The 26,449-nt window shown below is 42.5% G+C and overlaps 1 protein-coding gene across 1 annotated transcript in view; it reads right to left on the bottom strand.

The window, feature by feature from the left end:
• The window catches only part of LOC138946930 (endoplasmic reticulum membrane sensor NFE2L1-like), a 71,942-nt gene extending 61,472 nt beyond the window's left edge, over positions 1-10,470 (bottom strand). Inside the window, exon 1 of the mRNA XM_070318344.1 lies at positions 10,323-10,470. The gene's annotated coding sequence lies outside the window, so the exon portion shown is untranslated. The remainder of the gene's footprint in view (positions 1-10,322) is intronic.
• Positions 10,471-26,449: the final 15,979 nt, after the last annotated feature.

Genomic DNA, 26,449 nt, shown 5'->3' with positions numbered 1-26,449 from the left:
GCACACCTTTGCATTTAGTGAAATAAAGGGAGATCCATACTCGTACAGGATGGTGGGGGGGGGGGGGGGGGGGGCTTGACGTCCTCACAGGAACATTTCCTATTAGGGACATGTGTGAGACGTGACGATATGCTAAGAGAACAGATCCATGCATGAAAAATACCAAAGAACTCACACACAAAAACATAGACTCCAAGCCTGCTGCGCATTAATATTTTGCAAACGACGGCCTTCGTTAATTGAAAAGCAGCTTGAAGAGTTGAAAATCAAACAAGAAACGTGTTAACAACACACGTTTTAAATGAGTAAAACTAAAACTTTTTTGAAGAAATATTGATTTGTATTGCAAAGGATCTCGCACAAATGCTTGTATAACTGTGTTTTAATTCTAAATGTGTCAAGCGCAAAGAGCATAATTGTAAAGTTATGATGTTGCGCTATATAAATGCTCATTTATTATTATTATTATTATTATAAAACACAAGCTCCAAGCCTTGGTAGGCCTACATTGATAAATCATAATCATGGACCTCAGTTTGTCGCAACTCATCTTGTCTAGTTAAAATGTAACAGCAAAACGGCAGAACAATTCCTTTTTGATTGCTAAATACGAGGGGAACTCAATTATATTTTGCAACCTGGGCAAACTAATAAAGTCACTACCTTGCCTTTTTCACCACATCAAAGAGGAAGATTTGTGACAACAAAGGTTACTTGATTCCGTGCAACCGTTGTCATTCAATGCCATAAAATGGCCAGTAAGGGTGATGGGTCTCCTGCCAGCAGTGTTGACCTTTCGCGAAGAGATTTTCGAGCTATGATGTATTATGGCTACTGCCAGGGAAACTCTTTTCAAGAATGCTTTTTAAGTTTAAAATACTGTTTTGGAAATCAATCTTCACCGAAAGCCACTGTTTTCAGGTGGTTCAGACAGTTCATTACTGGCGCGTGGACGTTAAAAAACCCTGACCGTTGTGGTCGAATGGCAACAATCGTTACCCCTGAAAACGTCTCAAGGGTAGAGTCCCTGATTTCATTAAGAGTTAAGGTTATTGCAGTCAATGCACACAAAAGTCATGTCTTTATTTTTTTATACTCAGGTCACAGAGTGCAGAGTTCAATGCACGCAAACATAATAAACACATGTTCCCTGATTATTAGTTCTGCGTGTGTAAAACTGCAATAGTTTAAGTTCAAATCGTGATTTGCCACATCCAAAAGAGTTTCAGAAATACTCCTTGTAAATATGTGATACTATTATTTCAACAAAACATCAGACTTTGGGGGCGAGTTTGGGCAAAACTTTCTAAATTGATGAATGAAACATATGTAAGATGCATCGAATATTCAGTCCAACAAGTTTATCATGATATAGACTAGTAGTATTACATAACTTTGTGACATGTGTAAGCTCATCCACTCTTCTCGCTGTGCGGCGCTAACAAAGGTATACAGTATCAGGTCTTAATACCAACGTGTGCAAATGTGACCCGCTTAGTTACTGTAACCTTGCTCAACTTTCTGGTAGCTCGTTCAGAGGCTCGCTTAGTTACTGTAACCTTGCTCAACTTTCTGGTAGCTCGTTCAGAGGCTCGCTTAGTTACTGTAACCTTGCTCAACTTTCTGGTAGCTCGTTCAGAGGCTCGCTTAGTTACTGTAACCTTGCTCAACTTTTTGGTAGCTCGTTCAGAGGCTCGCTTAGTTACTGTAACCTTGCTCAACTTTCTGGTAGCTCGTTCAGAGGCTCGCTTAGTTACTGTAACCTTGCTCAACTTTCTGGTAGCTCGTTCAGAGGCTCGCTTAGTTACTGTAACCTTGCTCAACTTTCTGGTAGCTCGTTCAGAGGCTCGCTTAGTTACTGTAACCTTGCTCAACTTTCTGGTAGCTCGTTCAGAGGCTCGCTTAGTTACTGTAACCTTGCTCAACTTTCTGGTAGCTCGTTCAGAGGCTCGCTTAGTTACTGTAACCTTGCTCAACTTTCTGGTAGCTCGTTCAGAGGCTCGCATTTGCAAAAAGAAAAACGTCACGTTGCTTTTCTAGATTCTTTATTTTCCAAGTCATCAGTTCTCTAGTTCCGTTGGCAATGTCAATAATAACGGATAACGCATGCGCAGTATGACAAAAGGATTGCTGTACGCTCCTGATTGGTGCGTATTCTACATAACAAAGCGATGCATCTATCCCGCAGCAAAACTCGTCTGCTGCAGATAAAAATACAAAAAGTTCACAGTTAGCCGGTTGCCTGGTTTGGTCAGCAAACAAGTCCAACAGGAAGATACCTAAAATACTTTACTGCCATCGGCTTAAACTATAAAACTACATACAAGAGTAATCTAACTTGGTTCCCTGACTATTACAATAACACTGAGTGAGTGAATGAGTGTGCCACGGTGTGTGTGTGTGTGAGTGTGTGCGTGTATGTGTGTGTGTGTGTGTGTGTGTGTGTGTGTGTGTGTGTGTGTGTGTGTGTGTGTGTGTGTGTGTGTGTGTGAAACTATTAAATAATTAATCTACAATAATAACGTTACATTTAACATACACAATAATTACAACAGACAAAATAATCACTCTGTCACACAACAATAACATCAGATTAAAGTAACGAAGGGGCATTTAAATATAGTTTGATGGCTTGATGAATATATTATCTCTGTATGATAAAATATTCTTACATAACAGTCCGAACTTTTCATCACAGATTTATTTGACTGACAATGATTCTTAGCACATGTATTATCCTCTCACGGGTCTTAATGTCAACATTTGCAGCTAGCTGTGATTTGATTATTCCAACAACAACAAAACTTTAGGGCGCGTAATAAAAGCGATCGCTTGAGTTCGTATCCCAATTGTTTATCGTTGTATTATTGTAGGCCCTATCATGTTTGATTTAATAAAACATTGTTTAAACCAACAACAAAACTTTTTCGGCGACTTCAATAAATGTGACGACGGATAGCATTTTCTTTAGTGATGAATATAATCTCTTAAGGATGAAACGAGTATGATATTACTGTCGGGCCTATCGACAAGTATTCATTCCACTGACTCGATCTAAATGTACGTGGTAACGCAAGCATCCAGTACGTGTCACGTCTTAAATGTCAACGTGTGCATGTCGCAGGAAATGTCACACACACAGCCGTATATCCTGCTCACAGGTTTTCTCCCCAAAGAACCCCTACCCCAAACGCGCAACATGTACTGTAAATGTGCGATCACTTTGACTGCACAAAAATCCACATTGCGCTAGCTCAAGGTTGAGTAGAACCAGGTGTGACCGAACAATGTCTGGCTGTGAGAGTGTCACTGGCAGTGTAGTAGTGTAGGTGGATGGATGACTTCCCGATTCGCCCCTCCCATATCGCCCCCTCCCATATTGCCCCCTCCCATCTCGCCCCTAAGTACCTCACGATTTGCCATGAGTGGCATTTCGCCCCCGCAGAATTCGTCTCTGTCTGAGAGAGAAAGAGAGAGAGAGAGAGAGAGAGAGAGAGAGACAGAGACAGAGACAGAGAGACAGAGAGAGACAGAGAGAGAGACAGAGAGACAGAGAGAGAGAGAGACAGAGAGAGAGAGAGACAGAGAGAGACAGAGAGAGAGACAGGGAGAGACAGAGAGAGACAGAGACAGAGAGAGACAGAGACAGAGAGAGAGAGACAGAGAGAGAGACAGGGAGAACTCGAACTCGAAAACTTTATTACCGAGGGATGATAGCATTAGGTCCATATGGTCCTTTCTTACAGCTAGTCCCTACTATAATACACACATGAAACAAAGAACAAATATGAAGAATTTAAAAAAATATAAAAAAAAACCAATAGGGAAAGGTATAACAAAATAAAAATTAAAAACTCAAAAGTGTGCTTGTTAATGGAAGCATACTATACACTTTCTCTTTTACACATCCTCACACACACTCGCACAAAGTGTACACCGACTTAGTCGTTAGAGAGGTGCTTTCGGAGCTGTCTTTTAAAAGAAGATAATGACAGACATGACTTGATATTTACAGGTAGTGAATTCCAAAGGAACGCACCAGAATAAGAAAAACTAGTTTTAAACAAATCGATGCGGGGCCTTGACAAGGCAAGGTTATTTCGAGTGTTTGAATAATATGACGGAGATGAACTGAAGAGTTGTATAAGATATGTGGGGGCGTCCTTATAGACGACTTTATACATAAATGAACATTTATTATACAAAAGCTGCTTTTTTAAACTTAACATCCCAATACTTTTCATCTTTTCCTTTGTAGAAAGAGATGGACTGGGCAGAACTAGTTTAGCAGCTCTACGCTGGAGCGATTTCAGCTTCTTCAAGTGAACTTCACTACACCCGTCCCATACTATGTAAGCATAATCAAAATAGTTTTCTTGTGTCTAGATTAATAATGCTTTGTAACTGTGACAAAAGAAACAGGTTTTTAGCAAATTTTTTTGCAGATTTCATTGATGTGAGTCTGCCATTTGAGATCATTATCAACAGTAAGTCCCAGTAAACGGTGCTCAGCTACTTGCTCAATGGAGCACTGCTCATTTAGGGACAGACTCAGAGTCATTTCTGAAAGTTGATGTTTTTGGCGAGTGCTGATTATCATAGACTTTGTTTTTACTGGATTAATAAGCATACGATTTTCAGAACACCACTCAGAAACATCGTTTAGGCTCTGTTGTAAGTTGGAGAGACAGAGAGAGACAGAGCGGGGACCGGCACGGTTGGCCTAGTGGTAAGGCGTCCGCCCCGTGATCGGGAGGTCGTGGGTTCGAACCCCGGCCGGGTCATACCTAAGACTTTAAAATTGACAATCTAGTGGCTGCTCCGCCTGGCGTCTGGCATTATGGGGTTAGTGCTAGGACTGGTTGGTCCGGTGTCAGAATAATGTGACTGGGTGAGACATGAAGCCTGTGCTGCGACTTCTGTCTTGTGTGTGGCGCACGTTATATGTCAAAGCAGCACCGCCTTGATATGGCCCTTCGTGGTCGGCTGGGCGTTAAGCAAAACAAACAAAAGACAGAGAGAGACAGAGACAGAGACAGAGAGAGAGAGAGAGAGAGAGAGACAGACAGACAGACAGACAGACAGAGAGAGAGACAGAGACAGAGAGACAGGGAGAGACAGAGAGAGAGAGAGAGAGACAGAGACAGAGAGAGAGAGAGAGAGCAGCGAGAGAGAGAGAGAGAGAGAGAGAGAGAGAGAGAGAGAGAGAGAGAGAGAGCAGCGAGAGAGAGAGAAAGAGAGAGAGCAGCGATTTTCAATAGTCTTAATTGGTGCCGACAAAAATCGCTTGAAAGTTGGAAAGTTGGTTAAAAGTGTGCCATGTGAACAGCTCTTAACACAACACACACCACACAGCTCTTAACACAACACACACCACACAGCTCTTAACACAACACACACCACACAGCTCTTAACACAACACACACCACACAGCTCTTAACACAACACACACCACACAGCTCTTAACACAACACACACCACACAGCTCTTAACACAACACACACCACACAGCTCTTAACACAACACACACCACACAGCTCTTAACACAACACACACCACACAGCTCTTAACACAACACACACCACACAGCTCTTAACACAACACACACCACACAGCTCTTAACACAACACACACCACACAGCTCTTAACACAACACACACCACACAGCTCTTAACACAACACACACCACACAGCTCTTAACACAACACACACCACACAGCTCTCAACACAACACACACCACACAGCTCTTAACACAACACACACCACACAGCTCTTAACACAACACACACCACACAGCTCTTAACACAACACACACCACACAGCTCTTAACACAACACACACCACACAGCTCTTAACACAACACACACCACACAGCTCTTAACACAACACACACCACACAGCTCTTAACACAACACACACCACACAGCTCTTAACACAACACACACCACACAGCTCTTAACACAACACACACCACACAGCTCTTAACACAACACACACCACACAGCTCTTAACACAACACACACCACACAGCTCTTAACACAACACACACCACACAGCTCTTAACACAACACACACCACACAGCTCTCAACACAACACACACCACACAGCTCTTAACACAACACACACCACACAGCTCTTAACACAACACACACCACACAGCTCTTAACACAACACACACCACACAGCTCTTAACACAACACACACCACACAGCTCTCAACACAACACACACCACACAGCTCTTAACACAACACACACCACACAGCTCTTAACACAACACACACCACACAGCTCTTAACACAACACACACCACACAGCTCTTAACACAACACACACCACACAGCTCTCAACACTTCTTCTTCTTCGGCGTTCCAGCTCTTAATACTGTCTGAATTTGAGGCATAATCCATAGTGGTGGCGTGCGAGCTCGTCTCCCAAGAACTTAGTTTAGGTTCCCACACTGTGTCCGGAAACACAGTCAGCATCGCTCCGACTTCGTTGGGGGTTGGTTTGAATTCGGAGTGTCCTTCTCCTAGACTGGTTGCCTGCCATGGCTGATGAGTCCGGTCTGCCCATGGTTTGAATTCAGAGTGTCCCTCTCCTAGACCGGTTGCCTGCCATGGCTGATGAGTCCGGTCTGCCCATGGTTTTATTTACATGAGTATCCTTCTCATGCCCCTTATGACTCGAGGAGAGTTTGCTGATATTAGTCTGACCTCTCTCCGCTGACCTGTCCAGCATGCGAGACGCTACCAGAAGTTTTGACACTCCCGCTGGCATAGCTCTCGGGGTCATAGAAGTACTCAAGCTCCCACACCTCGTCAAGGAATCAGCCGTGTGTGGAGCTCTCAACACAACACACACCACACAGCTCTTAACACAACACACACCACACAGCTCTTAACACAACACACACCACACAGCTCTTAACACAACACACACCACACAGCTCTTAACACAACACACACCACACAGCTCTTAACACAACACACACCACACAGCTCTTAACACAACACACACCACACAGCTCTTAACACAACACACACCACACAGCTCTTAACACAACACACACCACACCGCTCTTAACACAACACACACCACACAGCTCTTAACACAACACACACCACACAGCTCTTAACACAACACACACCACACAGCTCTTAACACAACACACACCACACAGCTCTTAACACAACACACACCACACAGCTCTTAACACAACACACACCACACAGCTCTTAACACAACACACACCACACAGCTCTTAACACAACACACACCACACAGCTCTTAACACAACACACACCACACAGCTCTTAACACAACACACACCACACAGCTCTTAACACAACACACAGCTCTTAACACAACACACACCACAAACGTAAGGGAAACTGCCTGCAGCGACTTGCAGGAAAGCTGCCGTTACAAAAGGTAGAGGATAAATATGGAACCAGTATTTATTATTGAAATCAATGTGTATGGTTAAAATGTCTCTGTTAAGTAAGGACATGTCAACTTCGTAACACGGTTTACCCTGGTACACAGCTCTGGACAATAAGCCACAATCATCGCAAGGCCGAGTGTGACATTTGAGCGTGTGTGTGTGTGTGTGTGTGTGTGTGTGTGTGTGTGTGTGTGTGTGTGTGTGTGTGTGTGTGTGTGTGTGTGAGTGTGTGTGAGTGTCAGTGTGTGTGTGTGTGTGTGAGTGTGTGTGTGTGTGAGTGTGTGTGTGTGTGTGAGTGTGTGTGTGTGAGTGTGTGTGTGTGTGTGTGTGAGTGTGGTTTTTTTTTCTCCACTACTGGGAACATTTGGACAGAACAGGGAGCATGACTGAATGCAGAACATGGAAACTGCCTCATTGTTCTGAATGGGGAAATAAACACCAAGAAAAACAACCACACAATCTGGTGCTAGATAATTATGGCTTCAATGCTTTGATGGAAAACTGACCAACCAGACGGCTCCCATGCCAACATTTGGGAACGTCGGTTCAAAATACCAGCAAGACACAGAAAACCCCCACCCGGTTTGGTATTTCGTACCAGTACATAGCTCTGTTGGTCGGTATCGGACCAGGTAATTTTTGTTTTTCGGCGTTGAGTAGAGCAGGCAGTGGTACAGGTATTGTCAGCCATGTTATCCTTACTCCAAGGTGTACTGTATCAATAGATAGAGAGCTCCTTGCCTTACTCTCAAACCCTTACTCTCATGAAAACGGACCCCTCTGTCCTTCCCGCAAGCCAAATCAACTGAATTCGTTATGAAGTTATACGTAGAAAATCTGTCACACGATATATCAAGTGGTAAGCATGACTCATTGCCGATTTTATTTTTCGCTATTTTTGCTTTATACTATAGCCTCATATTTTACCGGACATTTTCCCGTTCACAGCAAATAGGATGATTTTGTGTTTAAACTGAGGAATATGTAGAAGCACAACTATACCCTAAAAACAAGGGATAACAGAATGGAAATCACTTGTGCACAAAAACAACAACAGAGACGACAGAAAAACAAAGTGAGTCAAAACAATACATACCTTACCCAACCTCCGAGATCACCACTTCAGTGGAAACTCACAACCATCGCACTGCGGTTTTTCGCAACAGTGTTCACAGAGAATTAAATGACTTCAATACTGTCCAGCCCCCTCCGCACTCCCCCCCCCCCCTCTTCCCTCCACCCCCGCCCCTCTCTCTACCAAATGCACACACATAAATAAACTAATGGTATGCATGAAACGACAATCCTACATCTGTGGCCACACTCCACCCCATCACTCGGGTAGCTCAGGTGGTAGAGCACTGTACTTGTGATCGAGAGGTCGCTGGTTCGAATCCGGGCCGGGACGGACACGGGTCAACTTTATGTGCAGACCCAGAGACGGTATCCATCTCCCAGCCCCGTGTCACCACAATGGCACGTTAAAGATCTTGGTCATTCTACCATAAGTGCAGATGGCTGATACCACCTAAACACGCAAACATGAAAAAGCCGTGAGGGCGTAAAACTCGAATCGTATAAACCAATTCATGTCCAATATAGGCAATTAAGACCTGACGGACAATAAGCCCCTTAAAATTTACTTTTACCCATCACTCATCAATCACTACCCCCTCCCTTTTTCTCGATAGCTAAATTTAATTTTCTCGTTCTCAATTAGAGCAGTGGCCATGCAGTTTTGGACATGTTTTATTAATTTGTTTTGATTCATTACCTCGCCGGAATCTTGCATGCGAGATACATCCTCGATGTTGAGATAAGTTCATTATTTGTACCATCAATGATTGTCTGACTGTCCCTTTGATCACGTGGTCGACGTACTGTGAATGTAACGTTTTGTTTGTCAATAATTAAACGTTCCTATAACTTACAATTGGTTTTTTTAAATCTACATGTTTTGTTAATAACGGTAAACAACCAACCCTTTCTCTCCATTAGATACACACACGTCATCAGAAATGATATTCATAAAACGACAATAGTACATCCATAACTGACGTCCCACTAGGGTTAGGGTTAGGGTTAGGGTTAGGGTTAGGGTTAGGGTTAGGGTTAGGGTTAGGGTTAGGGTTAGGTTGTTCACGACCTAATTAATCTCCCCATGTTAGCGCATGCGCATTGACCGCATTGAGAGGGATTGTTCAGGCAAAGTTTTCAGTTCGTGACACCGGCAGTTGTATAGTGCCGCTTCGGCAAGCACTGACTTGTGCTGCAATCGATATTGGTCGCCTGCACTTGTGTGGCATCTTGCTGTGCTGGCAGTGGCAGTACTTTTTACAGGGAAGAAAGCTTGTAACAGCTGCCATTGATTTCATTATAGATATGTCTTTACTTTCTAATCATTGAATTAATGCACGAAATAAGCAAATATGTTTCTAGTTTCTATACAACGACAACAACAACAAAAATGACAACAACAACAACAAAACTTGACTAAATGTAACAAAAACAACAACAACAATTAATGACAACGGCCTCAGCAACCGCAGACAAAAAACAAACAAACCACGCACGCACTCACCGGGACACAGACATAAACACGGACGGACAGTCGAACACACGCACGTACCTATGCACGCACTCACGCATGCATTGGCACGCGCTCTTGCACACATATACACACACACACACACACACACACACACACACGCAGACACACGCAGACACAAACACACACGTACACGTACACACACACACACATACACATACAGACACAGACACAAACACACACACACACACACACACACAAACACACACACACACACACACACACATACAAACACGTACACACACACACTGAAAAAGCAACACCTACCACTGAAACCCACGGGCAGTGCACACAGCATGAACAGCGGCAGAAAAGAGCTACCAGCATCAGCAAGACATCCGAGCGATTTCACTTTCCCTGTTAGCAATTCATGAAACTGTTCCTTCCGTCCTCAGTCGACTTGACACAGCCGCATGACCGAAACGATTAACTGAAATAATTTAAGTCAAAGATACGCACTCATGGAGCTAGAGCGTGTCAAAGCATTAACACCAACACAACCGACTAAAGGAATGGTCTGAGAATAATAAGTACAGTTATGCACTCTACACAACTGGCGTTGAAAGTAGGACGAGTCAGTGTAGGCTACTCCTATTGTGGGCCTTCGCCTGCGGTCTATTTTCTGACACCACTCAGAAGCCACACAGAACAGACTGAGTGCGATCATTTGACAGAACATACCGAGTACATCGCACCGTTTCGGTTCAAACTGGGTGCGAGTGCACCCAAGGTCTTCGGATCGCGTGTTCACGTGACGTCTTTAATAATTATATGCGGGTTACGTATCGTCATAGTTCTGCCTCCAGTAAAAGCGCAGCTTGAACATTCGAGGAATGTGGTCCTGCGCTCTACTGAAGAAAAATGTGACTTAAACCAGACTTGACTTTTAATAGCTTTTTGACACGAACATAGAGGTAGTGTGAGGTGAAAAAGATCATACATGTAAATTGGCTTGAGTGGGACTCATACGATTTTATCTAACTGTATTTCACTGTAATTATTTTGACTAAAATCAACATGAATTATTTCGGTGTGTGCCACCGCATACCCTGTATGTATACTGTATGGTCTCTCTGTCAATGGCATGATTGTGTGTGTGTGCCACGCCGGGTGTGTGTGTGTGTGTGTGTGTGTGTGTGTGTGTGTGTGTACACGTTTAACAATGTACACCCAGTTTGCTTAGTGCTTTGGTTCTTGTTGTTTCATCTCAGTTATATGTCTGCTTTGTATGCTTGTTTGATTTGTGCTAGTTTATTTTGGAATGAATTTGTAAAGCCCCTGGAGCCAATTGATGGGACTCGCGCTATAAAAAAAACTTATTTATTATTATTATTATTATTATTATTATTATTATTATTTAAGTTATTGAGACATCCCAGTGCACTAAGGGATTTATAGAGCAAATCGAGAAAATTCATTATTGAACGAAGCGCATAGCGCTGAGTTCAATAATTATTTTCGAGATTTGCTCTATAAATCCCTTAGTGCACTGGGATTGTTTCAATAACGATATTGTCAGTACCGCCATAGAAAAAAGAAGATTCCAAACGCACATTTTGCAATGCGCATTTGAATAGGCATAACTGTGTGGTCAGGTCACAGTAAAGATCTACTTTTGTGTGGGGTGTCTCAAGTGTGTCGTGCTTTCGTCACACGCATTTTAATTTCTGTTGGTAAATTCCAGTGTAGCGTTAATCTGAACAGTGATGATCTTTCAGAGAGACCTCATTTGAACTCGGAGAAAGGCTCTTCATTATTTGCGATTCGAAACCTCCAGTCGAGCTTCGACGGATTGACTATGCGGAGTGACTCCCCTTGAATTGACTCAAAGCGGGACTCGACGGTTCGCACATTTTCAAAACAAATGTGGCATTTTTCTCGTGTTCTATCTTCACTCATCGGGGAGTCTGATACTAAATATGAACGGTAAGAATGCTCTGAACCCTACACGTATTATATCCCCATCGTTTTTTCGTTCACATTTGCCCAACATGTTAATTTGCTGAGCGGGGTTAATGTCGTCTGCTAGGCTACCTGCCAACCTGGGCAATGGAACGACTGCAGTCTGCACTGAGTCTGTACGCATAAGGCAGGCTGCTAATAAATCTTATATATGGTAAGAACGTTCTGAACCTTACACGTTTTCGATTACGATTGTTCTTGCTTTGAAATAATAATTCTGAAACCATTCATTTACTGAACTGATGTAGTCGTATTTCTGTGTTGTCTGCTACAGAATCGATCGAGTCAGTCTTCCAAACTGGTCTTGCTGGTACGTTATCGGAATAACACTTGTGTTTTCTGTTAGCCGCTGGGAATTGTATACTAACTCATCATTTGGTAATGTGGATGATAAGCTACATGCCACTAACACGGCATATGAGAAGAATCTATGCAATTCGGCGAAAATTAGATGAAACACAGCGGCTTCTATTTTTTTAGATCACTGGCACTGGCACAGGCACATGCAATCTGTCAGAAAAAACCCCCACTTTTGCTTTAATTGAGAAGCAGGGAATTTATGGTCATTTGGTATTGTGGAGAATATAAGCTACATGTCATTAATTAATTCTGAGGATGAGAGCACAGTCTTGCTTAGGCAAAGGGCGCAAGAATACGCTCTGTGGAAAAGTTAGCGCACTCCAAGAGTGCGCTAACAGTTTTAGCGCATCGCCATTAGCCAATCAACTGGTTCACATCAGTCATGTGACACCAGTACTTACTATTATTATTATTATTATTATTATTATTAGAGCACACTTTCACGTGTACTGATCTTTGAAGTTTGTGCTAGCAGGAACCGCCCGTTGTTGTTGTTTTTCATTTTCTGTTTTTATATTTAGTCAAGTTTTGACTAAATATTTTAACATCGAGGGGGAATCGAAACGAGGGTCGTGGTGTATGTGTGTCTGTGCGTGTGTGTGTGTGTGTGTGTAGAGCGATTCAGACTAAACTACTGGACCGATCTTTATGAAATTTGACATGACAGTTCCTGGGTATGAAATCCCCGAACGTTTTTTTCATTTTTTTGATAAATGTCTTTGATGACGTCATATCCGGCTTTTCGTGAAAGTTGAGGCGGCACTGTCACGCCCTCATTTTTCAACCAAATTGGTTGAAATTTTGGTCAAGTAATCTTCGACAAAGCCCGGACTTCGGTATTGCATTTCAGCTTGGTGGCTTAAAAATTAATTAATGACTTTGGTCATTAAATATCGGAAAATTGTAAAAAAAAATAAAAATTTATAAAACGATCCAAATTTACGTTTATCTTATTCTCCATCATTTGCTGATTCCAAAAACATATAAATATGTTATATTCGGATTAAAAACAAGCTCTGAAAATTAAATATATAAAAATTATTATCAAAATTAAATTGTCCAAATCAATTTAAAAACACTTTCATCTTATTCCTTGTCGGTTCCTGATTCCAAAAACATATAGATATGATATGTTTGGATTAAAAACACGCTCAGAAAGTTAAAACAAAGAGAGGTACAGAAACGCGAGCTATCCTTCTTAGCGCAACTACTACCCCGCTCTTCTTGTCAATTTCACTGCCTTTGCCATGAGCGGTGGACTGACGATGCTACGAGTATACGGTCTTGCTGAAAAATGGCATTGCGTTCAGTTTCATTCTGTGAGTTCGACAGCTACTTGACTAAATATTGTATTTTCGCCTTACGCGACTTGTTACATTTAGTCAAGTTTTGACTAAATGTTTTAACGTAGAGGGGGGAATCGAGACGAGGGTCGTGGTGTATGTGTGTGTGTGTGTGTGTGTGTGTGTGTGTGTGTGTGTGTGTGTGTGTGTGTGTGTGTGTGTGTGTGTGTGTGTGTGTGTCTGTCTGTCTGTGTGTGTGTGTAGAGCGATTCAGACTAAACTACTGGGCCGATCTTTATGAAATTTGACATGAGAGTTCCTGGGTATGATATCCTCAGACGTTTTTTTCATTTTTTTGATAAATATCTTTGATGACGTCATATCCGGCTTTTCGTGAAAGTTGAGGCGGCACTGTCACGCTCTCATTTTTCAACCAAATTGGTTGAAATTTTGGTCAAGTAATCTCCGACGAAGCCCGGACTTCGGTATTGCATTTCAGCTTGGTGGCTTGAAAACTAATTTATGACTTTGGTCATTAAAAATCTAAAAATTGTAAAAAATAAATTTGTTTATATAACGATCCAAATTTACGTTCATCTTATTCTCCATCATTTTCTGATTCCAAAAACATATAAATATGTTATATTTGGATTAAAAACAAGCTCTGAAAATTAAAAATATAAAAATTATTATCAAAATTAAATTTTCGAAATCAATTTAAAAACACTTTCATCTTATTCCTTGTCGGTTCCTGATTCCAAAAACATATAGATATGATATGTTTGGATTAAAAACACGCTCAGAAAGTTAAAACAAAGAGAGGTACAGAAAAGCGTGCTATCCTTCTCAGCGCAACTACTACCCCGCTCTTCTTGTCAATTTCACTGCCTTTGCCATGAGCGGTGGACTGACGATGCTACGAGTATTGCTGCGTTGCATTGCGTTCAGTTTCATTCTGTGAGTTCGACAGCTACTTGACTAAATGTTGTATTTTCGCCTTACGCGACTTGTTGATTGTTTGCTGACGTGCCTTAATTACACTTTCAGACAGACAGACAGACAGACAGGTACACACATATATCAAAATCAGAGAGCAACCGAGCCGTATTGGAGAGAGAGAAGAAAGAGAGAGAGAGAAGAAAGAGAGAGAGAGACAGACAGACAGACAGACAGACAGACAGACAGACAGACAGGTACACACACATATCAAAATCAGAGAGCAACCGAGTTTTATTGGAGGGAGAGAGAGATAGAGAGAGAGAGAGAGAGAGAGAGACAGAGACAGACAGACAGATAGAAAGACAGAAAGACAGACAGACAGACAGACAAACAGACAGAAAAAGACACAGGCAGACGGACACTGGGACAGACGATCAAACACTAGGCGGGACAGGCCGACAAACAAAAGGTATGCTAAGGTTGACACACATCACTCAGAGGGTCGCCAACCAATTACTTCGTACCAGGATTTGAGACTAGCCACGGAAAAAGATGTGCAGTAAACACAGTGATTACTACACGGATTTCACTCAATAACCACTAAAGTGATGACACGTGGCTTAACTACAGAACCGTCTAATGGAGATACGCCATGCATTTGTAATCAGCACACTCTTGTCAGTCCTGTCCGTGATCAATCAAGCGTGGTGCATTCACTCTTGCGTGAACAGGACTTTCCGTGTGCGTAGCGGTAGGTGTTTATCTAACTGCCTCTATGAGGACACGCCTGAGTGAGCAGCGATCTTGTCAGTTCAGTAAAAAAATAAATCCTTAGCCTTGCCTTGCCTTGTCTTGCCTTGCCTTGGGAGATGTAAGGCAAACAACCTGCGACCAATTTGTTCAGTCATACTGCCGGAGACTAAGGATTAAATCCTAAAGAATTTATTTTATAATGGCTGCGCTCAGCATGGAACACTTAACATGCATACACAATTCGACTCCATTTGAAGATCGCACGGCCGAGATATGATCGATTAAAAGTTCGATACAGAGAGATCATGGCATCACTCGCCTGCCATTCTGCAGCAGGAAGAGGGGGGGATGAGGGGGTTCCTGGATAGAGGGTAAGGGAGGCTGGCTATCAGTAATCTGATCGCCGTGACCGCGCGCTCGCCGGATGCTCTCACCATAACTCTGGTCTGACAGCACAACCTGTCTTTGATACCATCTTCACAGTTTGATTATTTGAAGCAGTTTTTCACTTCAGTCTTTGTGATACACCAGAGCTGCATGGACGTTTATTTGTGGTCATCTACAACTTTAAAACAATGAAGGTTAGTTTTGGTTTGACTATTCCATAAAATACTTTAACTGAAGGTTTTACTGTCTGTACTGCCGCCTGAAAAACTCTCTTTTAGCAAGGATTTGTATGGCTGAACATTCCAGTCAAAATTCCTATTTTCATGTGTTTTAGTTGTTTTCCTCTAGAATCAACTGATTACATAAGTAACATGCAGGACGCACTATATATTATTGTGGTATTTAATGGTGGTGCTGTTATCAATGTTGAACATTACAAATTTGTGTTCATGAAAACTATTTTACTTGCAGCACTTCAAAGGCTACCACAATGGATGATCCATTAAAAACCTGTCCAATATGCAACGAACCATGTGACGTCGAGTTTAATACCCTGGGAAAGAAAGGATGTGCAAGTATGTTCTCTCTCTTGATTTGTTTCAATTCTTATGATAAATTTGAGTTTCTTAGTGTTCTGTATACTATAACGTTTGTTTGTTTGTTTGTTTTATGTCCTTTTTTATTTTGTTTGTTTTTGTTCTTTTGTTGTTTTTTCCCTTTGGTGTTCTTTTACATGTTGTGCTGTATTTGTAGTTTGTTGTATTACTGGGTGTCATCCAGTGAGACTTATCAAAGCAAGTGTGTGGGGTCATAGCCGGTTAACAAATTGCGTGCTTCTGTTGAAATGTCTATAAAAAAGAGTTTGTAGTGAGCAATGTTATTTGTTTGTTGATACAGGAATCAAGGATTTGAGCCAGAGAAGACAGAACAGAACCGTTCAGCCTACAGTTGGTCAAAGGGTGCATATCGAGTGTCGAAGGGATTACACCAACGACAATAATATCGAGAAAGACTTAAGACAGCAAAACAGAGATACCGATAAGACTGAGCTTGGAGAGCGAAGCACACGATCTAAGCAACACAGATTTGACTTTGCAAGTTGCTGCTTTTTCTGTGGGACTCGGGTAAATCTTTCCAAAACACGTGGACCTGATGAGGCATACAGAGTCAGAACATTATCTTTACAAACTGAAATTTTGAAAAAATGTGACGAAAGAAATGATGAGTGGGCAGATATCGTCAAGGGAAAGCTTGAATTTGCAAGAGACCTGCATGCAGCAGATGCTGTGTACCATATAACTTGTAACTGTAACTTCAGAGCGCTTGGTCTGTCAATTCCCAAACGTTATAATGACAAGCCAGGTGCATACGCACTGACAAACGCTCCAAGCCGAAGTGTGGGTAGACCACCGGACACTGAAAAACTTGAAGTTTTTGAGAAAACAGCAGAATATCTCATTAACCACGATGACGAACAGATCACCATCGGAGAGCTTGTGCAGAAAATGCAAGAGTTCAGTGGAGGGGTTTGGTTACACCACCAAATGGATGAAGGAAAAGCTCTTGGAGAGATTTGATGAAAAAATCATCATAGCGAACATTCTGGGCAAGTCTAATGTTGTAACATTCCGCACAACAGCTAAATCCATTCTTCATGATTTCTACAATTCTCCGAAGACTAATGACGACGAAAGTGAAAAACTGAAGCTGGTGAAAGCTGCTGCAGCACTGATAAAGAATGAAATAAAAGCTGCTTCTGCAACGACAAACAAGGAATATCCAACATCAGAGGATATTTCTTCAGGGGCGTACAACCTGGACTTTGTTCCCCAGTCCCTTCAGCTTTTCCTGCGTTTGATTTTCAGCGAAAAAGATGCTGACAATAAAATTGCATCTGTGGGACAAGCAATTGTCCAGGCAGCTCGACCTAGGGTTGTCATCGCCCCACTTCAAATTGGACTTGGAGTCCAAATGCACCACCATTTTGGCTCCCGATATCTGATCGATGTGTTGAATGCGATGGGCTTCTCGTCTTCCTACACAGAGGTGCAGAGATTTGAGGCAAATGCAGCTGTGTCCCAAAGTACAGATATTCCAGGATGTGCCAAGAATGTGATTCTACAATACGTGGCTGACAATGTGGATCACAATTCCTGTACCTTGGATGGATACAATTCTTTCCATGGTATGGGAATGATTGCTACCACAACTCCTGGAACACGACGAACAACGCCTATTCCTAGGTTGGATGTCACCTCCAAAGATTCAAAAGAAAAGGGAACAATTGACATCGTGTATTTCCAGTCAAAGGCAGTTCACTTTGGGAACACTACATACAGGGAACTAGAAAACCTGCGAGCTGTTGACCCATCTATACACCTTGATGTCTTGTGGAAGGTGGTGTGGCCGCTGAAGCCTGCAAGACCTTCATGGTCTGGAACGATGCAGGCTGTCCACAACGACCGTCACCCTGGTAAGTCGAGCGTTTTCTTCTTGCCAATGATCGACATGAACCCTGGTGATCTGACTTGCATTCACTCTACACTGCTGTTCACGGCGAAGGAAGCAAAGAGACATGGCTCGACTCCAGTGCTCACTTTCGACCAGCCCCTATTTTGGAAAGCCCATGAGATCGTCGCCAACAAACCTGATGATGCTGACTTGGCCTCCATTGTTCTAAGGCTTGAAGGTTTTCACATGGAAATGAGCTTTTTGGGCTGCATTGGACGTTTGATGGAGGGCAGCGGTCTGCAGGAGGTACTAGAACTGACATATGCACCAACAGCTGTCAACTACATGCTTCAAGGCAAGGCAGTGTCCCGAGCAGTTAGAGGCCACTTTCTGGTTGACTCGGCTCTGAACGCACTCCTGACCTCACAAACGTTCAAAATCTCTCTGCCACTCCCAGACCTGGATGTGACACTAAGTGACGTCTCCATTGAGGAAATTGATAGCACAGATGTACCAGAAGATGTGCAAATTGCTGGGACAGTGGATGATATCGCGCCATCAGCAAATGAAGATGCTCCTGTCTCATGTGAGGAGCCTGATGGGGACCTTGACCGTGCAGCCAACATGTGGGACTTGTTGATGAGTGGAGCTATCCCGCTAGGAGAAGTTTGCGTTGATGAGACAATCGCATCGATTCAGCTAAAACTAGAACGCCAAAAGCAAACCCTCAAGTGCCACCCCACAGCTGCACTGTGGATTCAGTACATGGACATGGTTGACATTCTGCGCAAGTTCCTCAAAGCTGAACGCACAGGAAACTGGGACCTGCATCTGTCCACTGTCCATGAAATGATGCCTTTCATGGCAGCAGCAGGGCACAACCTCTACACCAAATCCCTCCACCTGTATCTCCAGGACATGCTGCAGCTGAAAGAAACTCACAAGGATGTCTACCAGAGCTTCCAAGCCGGTCACCATGTACGCAGGACGGATCGATGTTGGGCAGGCCTTTCTACAGACAGATGATTAAGAGAACAACTAGCATTGCTCTTTGGAGAATGTACAAATATGTATTGGAGACTTTCTTTATTTCTATGACAGTGACCGGTGTGAGATGTTTTTCAAATGTACAAATGTGTATTGGAGCCTTTCTTTATTTCTATGACAGTGACTGATGTTGTGAGATGTTTTTCAAGGGACATAATTATTATCATTCCTGTTGTTTCCTGATTTTTTTTCTGATTACGGAATGTGTTATGACTGCTTTGATGCTCAATTCTGCAGTCTGCAGTCGACCAATGCATGACTAACGCTGTGAATACATTATTGGTCAATAATGTTTATGAATGTTGTGCAATGTTTGTGTAATGATGTTGGAGTTATGTGCTTTGAATTTAAAATGTTGTCGATTATTTGATTATGTGATGCTTTATCTAATCAATTGCCTTGTTTACGTTTGTTGTTTCATTGCTTGTGTTTGAATGGTTTGCTTTTGTATACCCTGCTCCCTTGTCACGCGGTAGACTATCCAGCGACTTCCTGACATCATTCATCTTACTTTTCTTAGTTTACACTGCAAACTTTGTGGCCTTTTTACATGTTGCTTGAGTGCGCTTACATTCTCCTGTACAGGAGTACTTATGTTTTTGTAGAACAAAACATTCACAAAGATGATGTTTGGTTTAAAATGAGTACAGTATTCTACTTTTAGTTGAAAACAATAAATATGACCTTGTGTACCAATTACTTTGGAATTTCCCCTCTGTGTGTGTGTGTGTGTGTGTGTGTGTGTGTGTGTGTGTGTGTGTGTGTGTGTGTGTGTGTGTGTGTGTGTGTGTGTGTTTAGTGCGTGTATAAAAAAAATATTCGCTATGCTGCTGAAAATGATTACACAGCCTTCACTTCACGCATAAACAACAAATTTGACCTTATGACCCAATGACCTTGACCTTTTGATTTTTAATATCTTAGACATTTTTTTATATTGTAATCATAAACTGTGACTTGCATGTTATATTTGATGTTCGTGGTGTCAAAACAGTTCAGACAATGTAAAAAACGTAGAATCGCTTTGTGACAAAATACACACTGACAAACACACTTGATAACTTTTTTAAAAATAATTATATTTTTCTCGATTTTTGACCAGACATACTACAAACATAGCAGAACATGAATCTGAAAACAGAAATTCTTTAGCAATAAATCCTTGGTTATGGTGCCATTTTCCGTAGACTGACTAGGCAAAATGGGATTGCGACCAATGGGATTGCGACCCGAAGCTTGCACGACCTCGACTAAGTCTTCACCTGGGAAATGCTTTATTTTTTTTATTTGAATTAACAAAAATGCGAAAGTTCTTGAACTTGATATATTTTATTAAGTATACTGAACTCCAAAAGAAACGCAAGATTAAGAAATTTAATCTCATTCTTTGCCATTTCATTTTGACGAGATCGAATCGAACGAATTTCACGAAAATTGGTACAAAGCATCTTGGGGCAATGTTCTTTGATTGTCACTAACAAAAAAAACGTTACCGAAAGAAAGTTTTCACCGCCAGGCTCAGTAACGCGTGTGTCCCCCATTGGCGTTGACAAGGGCCTGACATCTGGCTCTCATGGAGCGCACCAGGCGGTTGACGGTGTTCCTGGAGGTTTCTGTAGCCGGGAGGAACTGTTGGCGCAGGTGCTGACAGTAGATGACCCGGTCCTGGCGAGCAGTAGTCACACGAGGTCGTCCGCTTCTAGCGCCATCCCGGGTGCTGCCGCTGGCTTGGAATCGGGTCCACAGACGACAGATGGTCGAGGTTGCCACGTCCATGACATTTGCAATGGCAGCTGGGCGATTTCCAGCTTGCAATCGCCCGATTGCTCTCTCCAGGTCAATGGCGCTCAGTCTTGGCATGCTTCTACTGTACAAATGGCTGATTTCAGACAGTGGACGGAGACAGGTTTTTGTTCCTTGTGTTAGCTGAGTACTGTTAACGAAAAAAATCAGGTCTGGCAGCTTTTGTGTGGGCTGCGCGAGCGAAAAACAGTCTCAATCTTCAGAACGCTGCAGAGAGCGCACTCTGGGCGCTGCACACATGATTTTCACAGGCTACGTGCAGGACACTAAGCTAACTCATGCTCGTGCAGAATTTTCCCCTGAAACCCACCTTTAGTGCATGAATTTTAACAAAACCTTAAATAACTCTTAACTTGCGTTTCTTTTGGAGTTCAGTATATATTATCAAAGAACTCTGATTATTAAAAATCTTGTCAAGGCAAAGGATTGATTTAGTTGAGTCAGTCGTCGAAAGGCCAACAACTTACGATCAATGGGTGTCACGGTTTGGTGACATGGATTGGCCGGGAAAGAAACACTCTGTGGGGTGCATGCCTTTCCGAAATTGCGATGCAAAGCGCCTGTGCTTATCGCTTCTGCTGACTGAGCTCAGCACGTGAAATACGTTTTATCTCCACGCCTGGGCTGAAGTGCGAGGTGTGATATTGTGTACAGGGTGTCAATTCCACGTGCGGGATTTTGCTGACTTAGCAAAATCAACTGGGGCTGCGCTGTACTTATGACGATAGCGATTGGTCGCTGGAGTCATGTGATGTTTTCGATGAGTTTTGGGGGAGACCTTGAAACTGCCCCATTCGGCATTTTACTTTGAGGCGATTAGGTTGTTTCCTCGTCTAAGAGTTGAACTTGACTGTTTTTCAACACGTGGTGACATTTTTTTTATGTCAACGTGCCTGTTCTGCATGTCCAGTTGGGCTCTTAGGACAACGGAGGAGTGACCGCCTTTCGCTGCAAAATTATGTTTCTGACGACGAGGTCGTCAGGTGTTTCTTGACTGGGTGTTGGAGGATTTCAACGCAGAAGAGACTCAGTACAAGGGTTGTGGCTACTAATTTGTCGACGGGCGAAAGCCATACAAGGAAGCGGATTCGCTGTTGAGGTAATAAATCATTATTAAACGCTGTTGACAGTCAATGTTTGTGGAATGAAATACTCTCTGTTGTTCTCTCCAGGATAGCGCATAATATGCTCTTTGTGACGCTAAAAGTATAATCTGTATCTGTTTTTTTGCAGATATGGAGAGAAGGAGGGAAAATAGCTGATTTGTTGTTTTAAAAGTTCGTTGTGCAGGCCACGTGCTCTATGAAATATGAAGGGTGACGTGTTTAAAAATGGTTGCGTGGCATTTTTAGTGCACCGATGCTTTTTGTTGCAGCCTACTTACTTATCTTTGCGGGAGTGCGGTGTTGCGGGTATGGAACATCCGTATGCTGTAACCTGGTAACCTGGTGATTTGCTGTTGCTGTCGTCGTCCTACCACTTTACACTTCTTACCATTTCTGGTAACTACAGGGAGGACCTTCAGCGACTGAGTGAGGCGCCTGATATCTCCACTGTTCCCTGCTTCGTTCAACACCAACCGGCACACAGTCAACGGAGCAGTTGTGGAGATAGACTATTTAATTACGGGTCGCCCACTCAGTGGCAAAAAGCTAAGTGCACCATGTTCATTGCACCCTATATACCACCTAGTCATCTTTCATATTTGTGATTTCATTCGAGTGGTGACAACGTGGGGTGTGTGACACCTGCATTAACTAGCGCTTTTGACAGACCGGCTATCTTTTCTGTCTTTATACGAGATCAGCGTGTTATTATCATTTAATAAACTCTAACTGGCATTTTGTCAGTTACTTTCCTTACGTCTTTGACGTAAGAACGACGTTTGAAGTGAAGTATCGAGGGAGGTGGCGAGATCGTATATAAACAGGCGTCTGAAACTTATACTTTTGTTGATTCTATATTTTTTGTGTGACTGCGAGAGTGGATCGTGGTGTGGATAGTCAGTTAGCAGTAATTGACCGTTCATAATCACCTTTTGTGATCTACGAAACGTGACAATGGGGTTGCGATACCAAGCTTGCACGACCACGACCTAATTAATTAGTCTTCACCTGGGAATTCCTTTCTGTCAAATTTGAGGCGTAAACTCTATTACATTTCCAGTCTTTTCTTTCTCGGCGAAGGTAAACTACGAGTATACCTCACTAAGTATGTCATTTAACAGATTGAGATAATAAAGTTAATTTGATTTGATTTGATTTGAAGCCGCCGCAAGTTCCAGCAGCAAGATGTTGATTGCAATTTTTTTTATTTAGTTTTCCTAATTTTTTGCACCCGGCTTCTAATATCTAAGCCTTCTAAACTTCGCCAAAACATTATTGCGACAAATTGCGCACCATGATTAAAGCATTAATTCCCGTGTCGCTTCATTTACATTTTATACGCCTGTTAAGGTCGTTCACTCGACTTTCTGGATCACCTTTTGGATTAAAGTTTTTTTTTTTTACAGGGATCACGTGACCGCCGCTCAAATAAGGGTAGGCTTACCCTCAAAATCGACCGGACAAAAACGAAAGGGACCAATTAAAAATCGACGAAAAATCACAATCGGCAAATCTGTGCAACTTTAACATACGAGATGAAAGTCAAATCAATTATCTACCCAGAACATGTTTCGTTTAGTTAGCTTGCGTAGGCTATTTTGTATGCTATGCTATTCCTACTGATGCAGGTGTCGATCGCATGTATGTGGGGATCTGCCATCCTGAACCCAGGTCAAAAATAAGTTACTTCCCTTCGGGTCTTATTCTATCCCTGACAGGATGCCTTGGTTTTCCTTGTCTGGAGAGGAAATCGATTTTTTACATAATTATTTAGATCTTTTCGTAATGTGTTATGGATATAAGCAGATTCGCGATCGTCGATAATGATTTTTCATGGTGTTGTGTAATTTTTAAATTACAAAGGAATTGATATGTAAGACAGTTTCAAGCGAGCTATTTTTCGCGGCTGTATTTACTGTGCAAACAACTCTAAATATGGCCAAAATGTCACGTGATAATGAACCGTTTGGTTTCGGCGCTCGCTGGAGCAGACGATTTTTTCTGTAACCAGTTGACAGTGATGCAACCATATATTACGGTCTCCTTCCGGCAGCAGTCCCAAAATTTCGACTTGTTTTGACCTTAGAACGATGTCTTTATCATAACTGTGAAGAACAGAACGGAGATCACTGTTGAAGTCGGCCAATCTGCAATCATTTTCGCCGTCTCGCGAACACTGCTCTCGAACAACATATGGGAGATAACTTTGCATTCTTGTTTTGATAGATTCGCGTAGGAATTTAGCGTCCGGTCAGAGAGACAACTGGCGATACCCGTGGAGCGATAATTATCAGAATGGGGACCTGCTAGTGCCATTTCTCCCTTCGTGTGTACACGCAGGCAAAAGCCCGCGTACGCAAGGTAACGATCCCGTAATCCATGTCAGAGTTCGGTTGGTTAATAGCAACGCGAAAACAGCAAGCTCGCAGCCACTGAAAGCGGAGTACACATGAAAACCGACTCATGCAAAACACGAGTGTACGAGGGAGTTGCAGCTCAGAAACGCAAAAGAGAAGACAGTCAGGCGAAAACAAATGTATTTTAAATAACTTGCCACTGACTCTTCGCTATGTGTTGCCGGTGTAGGATCCGGTCCGGTCCCCCCTCTGAAGTAGTCCCCCGGGGGACCAATTCGTGGCAAAAACTGCTCTATAATGGTCCCCCCTTAGACATCCAGCCTCGTTTTTCTTAGGCATTCAAGCCATGTTCAATCTATATCTTCGTCCGCTATTATGTAGTGCACAGACAGCAATCTCTTTGTTTGACTATATTTTGCAGAAAATAAAATAGATCTGATTTATAATGCCGTTCAAAAGAAAAATCACATGAAATAAAATGAATAATAAATAAATACTGATAAGAAGAAATGAAACCAGTCTCTGATTCTTTCCTTTCTTTTCTCTGAAATTGCTGGTAACATTACTAACATTGTAACAAGAAAAACGAGGCTGGATGTCTAAGGGGGGACCATTATAGAGCAGTTTTTGCCACGAATTGGTCCCCCGGGGGACTACTTCAGAGGGGGGACCGGACCGGATCCTACACCGGTTCCTGTGTCAGTTAAATTCTGATGCTGGTGATCAGTTGACAGTACTGATTCCAGCTGTTGACGAATAAGGACAGACACCCGAACACTATGCGTATTGTTACCAGCAAATAAGAGCCCCGACAGCCCGTCAGACTGTGCGTGTGGGAGAAAACTAATTGATTTTGTGTGAACTGAGAGTATAGGAGCCCATTAGTTCTCTGTGAAAGATGGTACGTGGGGCCATTTTGGCATTCCGCTCACAGCCTTCAGCTCTAGAACGACGTGTTCACGGGAAATGTTAATTACTTATAATGTAAGTTTGGCGGAAGATAAACCGTATGAGGTTTCGTTTGACTGGCAACACTAAAGGTATGTTTTGGCATCTGTGAGATAGTTGTGAAAAGCTCTTGGCTGTTTATATCATAATCTGAGACAAAAAGACAAATCTTTGCTCTCAATGCTGTGACTTAGGCACTGCATCTTTAAGTGGGTGTACCTTTCCCAGGCTATTATATTCTACGCCTGTTCATACTTTCACAATTTGTATCAAAATATGCCTTTTTATGTCTCGGTACTGCCTAACTGTGGTCGAAATAAAAATGATCATGAATGAAAAAAAAGAAAAAAAGTTCTGTGTGTTGGGATTTGTTGCTCTTTAACTGTCATTTATGTTTGTGATAAAAATTCTTGGCGCGTGACTGAGAGAGAGAGAGAGAGAGAGAGAGAGTGTGTGTGACGGTGCGAGTGTGTGTGTGTGTGTGTTGTGTGTGTGTGTGTGTGTGTGTGTGTGTGTGTGTGTGTGTGTGTGTGTGTGTGTACGTACGTGTGTTTGTGTTGAACGATTGTGTTCTTCTAACTGCTTCGTAAGAACGCATTCATGCACGTTTTTACCCCCCGCGGGTTAGGGGGAAGAATTTACCCGATGCTCCCCAGCATGTCGTAAGAGGCGACTAACGGATTCTGTTTCTCCTTTTACCCTTGTTAAGTGTTTCTTGTATAGAATATAGTCAATGTTTGTAAAGATTTTAGTCAAGCAGTATGTAAGAAATGTTAAGTCCTTTGTACTGGAAACTTGCATTCTCCCCGCAGTAAGGTCATATATTGTACTACGTTGCAAGCCCCTGGAGCAATTTTTGATTAGTGCTTTTGTGAACAAGAAACAATTAACAAGTGGCTCTATCCGCCATCCCCCCCCCCCCCCCTTTTCCCGTCGCGATATAACCTTGAACGGTTGAAAACGACGTTAAACACCAAATAAAGAAAGAAAGATGCACG

Source organism: Littorina saxatilis, linkage group LG14 (assembly GCF_037325665.1).
Source record: "Littorina saxatilis isolate snail1 linkage group LG14, US_GU_Lsax_2.0, whole genome shotgun sequence".
NCBI classification, from domain to species: domain Eukaryota; kingdom Metazoa; phylum Mollusca; class Gastropoda; order Littorinimorpha; family Littorinidae; genus Littorina; species Littorina saxatilis.
This window is presented reverse-complemented; position numbering and strand designations above follow the sequence as displayed.